The 4,032-nt window shown below is 44.1% G+C and overlaps 1 pseudogene; it reads left to right on the top strand.

Annotated features, from left to right (window-relative positions):
* Positions 1-2,150: 2,150 nt before the first annotated feature.
* Positions 2,151-3,007, top strand: LOC101976124 (heme oxygenase 1 pseudogene; annotated as a pseudogene).
* The last annotated feature ends 1,025 nt before the right edge of the window (positions 3,008-4,032 follow it).

The following is a 4,032-nucleotide window of genomic DNA, read 5'->3' as shown; positions in this document are numbered from 1 at the left end:
CGAGGGTGTTGGGGTGGGGTACTGGGTTGGGGGGTCTTTAATGGGTGATGAGGGTGCGAGGCCTCTGCCATCAATCAGATTGACGCCATTCTCCTGGGGGTGGCTTTGTTGTTGCTGGGCATCCTGAGAAATGGACAGGTGCAGCCTCCTTCCCTCTCTCTCGCTCCTGCACTCCTGCCTTTCTGCCTTCTGCCATGGGATGATGTGGCAAGAAGGCCCTCACCAGATACCAACATGGTGACTTCGGAGGCTGGGTGATCTCCCAGCCTCCAGAACTGGGAGGAAATAAATTTATGTTCTTTTTCTATCACCAAATCTGTGGTATTCTATGAGAGCAGCATAAAACAGACTATGGTGCTTCCCTATCTCCTTACTGCTCTTTCTAAGGACTATTTTTCAAATAAATCATTTCCACTCAGATTCTTTTCCCAAAGAATTCAAACTAAGACCTTTTACTTCTCTTTGGTCACTTGGGACACACAGAGAACTCTGAAACCTGGTCCGCGTGACTCTGCAAGCTCAAAACACTTTCTATCTCTCTACCTTCATTGCCTCCCTCTCTGTAGCCACTGAGAACCCTGTCCAAGTCCTCTTTGTCATCCTAGAGCCTTTGCAAAATGGGATTTCCACTGCCTGAAATGTTCTTCCCCCAACTCCTCACTTGCTTAGGTCATTCTTTAGGTAACTTGTTCAAGAGGCCTTTCCTGACCACAGGTTGAAATGACATAGTTATTTGTTGGTGACGATAGGGACCAAGTGTGTTTTCTTCACCTCTTTATCCTCCAGGACACCTACCCAGATGCTATCAGGTGGAGTAAACAAGTCAAAGGAATGAAAAAATGATTGAGCTATGAATAACCCTGTTGGTGACGGGAGAACCTAGTCCTGAAATGGTATTACTCTAGAACTTTCTTCTAATAGTGTATCATGTTCCTCTATATCCAACCTTTCTCTGCTGCATTGATTTATAAACATGATCAAATCTTGCTTGTCTTAAAAAATAAAGCAAATAAAAATCATCTCCTACCCAGCATAAGTTGTTAAAAGGATGGGGGTTGAATAATCACCTGGAGGGAACTTGGGATTTCAGAAAAGATGGCAGACTGACATGAGGTCCTGCAATTTTCCTCAGATTCCAATCCTAGTTGGTATCTCAGGAGACGTAGGAAGGTTAATGGATTTTAAAACTGCACTTAGCAGATAACTTCCACACTGAGATATCCCTGGTAAGACCAAAGAAGAGCGAGTCCCAACGTGTGGAGTCTAGAGGGGCAACGAAAATAGGCTGAGAGGACTTTCGAGGGTTTCCTTCTTTTTCTTTCTTTTTGTTTGTTTGTTTCTTTTTTTTTTTTTTTAATTTTTGAGGAGGGGTCTCACTAAGTTGCTTAAGGTCTTGCTATATTGCTAATTCTTGCCTTGAATGTGTGATCTTCCTGTCTCAGTCTCCTGAGCGGCTAGGATGACAGACATGTGCCACTGCACCCGGCCAGTAGTGTCCTTCTTCTTTCTACACCCTGGGTGCATTGATGCTCATCCACCTCATCATTGTAAGAAGGCAGGAAAACAGAGTAGCCAGAGAGAACTCCACCCTCAGAACTCCACCAGGGCAGGGACCCTCTACAAAGAGGAGAGGATGGCTGAAGTTTTAAAAATTTAATCTATAATTTATATATTTTTAAGATTAGTGTCCCATTCTTGGAGTTGAACACAATGTGGAGTTACACTGGTTGTATATTCATATATGAATATAGGAAAGTTATGTCAGATTCATTCTACTGTCTTTCCTGAACCCATGTCCCCTCCCTTATACCATTAAGTTTTAAGGCAACTTTTTATGCAACAATTGATAAGTAATATACCATTCATATGCTAGGAATTCCAAAAGACTAAACAGAATAGAGAAATGTTTGAAAAAAAAAATAAGGACCTAGAGTTTTCCAGAACACAAAAGAATGAGAGCGAATATGGAAAGAATTCATTGCATTCCCAACTAAGTATGCAAGTAAGAATTCACACCTAGACACATTTCAGTGGAATATTTAAAAATTTCAAAGTAAAAAAAAAATAAAGATCTATAAAGCTTCCAGAGAGGAAAAGTTCAATAGCAAAGAAATAAAAACGCAGCTAGAGCCACCGGCGTCAGCCAGCCAGCCCCGGCCATGGACCACCCGCAGCTCGACAGCTTGTCCCAGGATCTGTCCGAGGCCTTGAAGGAGGCCACCAAGGAGGTGCACACCCAGGAAGAGAATGCGGAGTTCATGAGGAACTTCCAGAAGGGCCAGGTGACCCGAAAGGGCTTGAAGCTGGTGATGGCATCCCTGTACCAGTCTACGTGGCCCCGGAGGAGGAGATCGATAGAGCGCAACAAGGACCACCCTGGATTCGTGCCCCTCTACTTCCCGAGGAACTGCACCGCAGGGCCGCACTGGAGCAGGACATGGCCTTCTGGTAAGGGCCGCGCTGGCAGGAGGCAGTCCCCTACCCGGCAGCCACGCACCGCGACGTGGGGCGGCTCCAGCAGGTGGGTCGCAGGGAGCCCGAGCTGCTGGTGGCCCACGCCTACACTCGCTACCTGGGTGACCCGTCCAGGGGCCAGGTCCTCAAGAAGATCGCGCAGAAGGCCCTGGACCTGCCCAGCTTCGGAGAGGACCTGGCCTTCTTCACCTTCCCCAACGTCGCCAGCGCCACCAAGTTCAAGCAGGTCTACCGCTCACGCCTCAACACTCTGGAGATGACCCCCGAGGTCAGGCAGAGGGTTCCAAGAGGCCAAGACGGCATTTCTGCTCAACATTCAGCTGTTTGAGGAGTTGCAGGAGCTGCTGACCCAGGACCCCGAGGACCAGCGCCCCTCACAGACAGCAGGCCTTCGCCACCAGCCAGCAGCCAGGTGCAAGGTGGGGGCCTCCTGGGCTCCCATTGAAAGGGACGAAGTGCTGGGTCCTGAAGGATGAGTGGCGTCGTCGAAAAGGATGAGACAGGAGTCATTCCGTTGGAGCAATCTCCAGAGAGAGAGAGAGAGAGAGAGAGAGAGAGAGAGAGAGAGAGAGAGAGAGAGAGAGCGCTCTAATGCAGCTTTCTCTGGGTCATCTTTTATTGCAATTTTTCTCATCATTATGGATTCAGAATACGTCATTGATTATACAATTTCAAAACTTTGCCAAGACTGACATTTCCTTAACCATCATTAGGAGTATATAAAAATATAACATCAACTTACATTTTTCCAGGATGTGATCTTTAGTTATCAATTATTAAGGGTACAAAATCATTAATAAAATGTGTCACTAATTTACAAAAAAATAATAATAATTAAGTCTCTATTATCGCTTACTATTTCTTTAGGTCAGAAATTGAGGGCAGGCTTTTGGCTGGGAATAGTTCATAAGGTTAGTTGAGGGTCCTCACAACAGTTTGTTTTGGTGCCAATACCATGCTGTTTTTGTTACTATTGCTCTGTAGTATAGTTTAGGGTCTAGTATAGTGATGCCACATGATTCACTCTTCCTGCTAAGGATTGCTTTAGCTATTCTGGGTCTCTTATTTTTCCAGATAAATTTCATGATTGATTTTTCTGTATTTATGAGGAATGGCATTGGGATTTTGATCAGAATTGCATTGAATCTGTATAGTGCTTTTGGTAGTATGGTCATTTTGATAATATTAATTCTGCCTTTGAAAGAGCAAGGTAGATCTTTCCATCTTCTAAGGTCTTCTTTGATTTCTTTCTTTAGGAGTCATTTTCATTGTATAGATCTTTCACCTATTTCATTAAGTTGATTCCCAAGTATTTTATTTTTTTTTTGAGGCTATTGTAAATGGGGTAGTATTCTTCATTTTTCTTTCAGAGAATTTGTCCCTGATATACAGAAATGCCTTTGATTTATGTGTTAATTTTATATCCTGCTACTTTGCTGAATTCATTTATTAGTTCTAGAAGTTTCCTGGTGGAACTTTTTAGGTCTTCTAGGTATAGCATCTTATCATCAGCAAATAGTGCTAATTTAAGTTCTTCTTTTCCTATACGTATCCCTT

The sequence above is a fragment of the Ictidomys tridecemlineatus genome, chromosome 5 (genome assembly GCF_052094955.1).
Source record: "Ictidomys tridecemlineatus isolate mIctTri1 chromosome 5, mIctTri1.hap1, whole genome shotgun sequence".
NCBI lineage: Eukaryota > Metazoa > Chordata > Mammalia > Rodentia > Sciuridae > Ictidomys > Ictidomys tridecemlineatus.
This window is presented reverse-complemented; position numbering and strand designations above follow the sequence as displayed.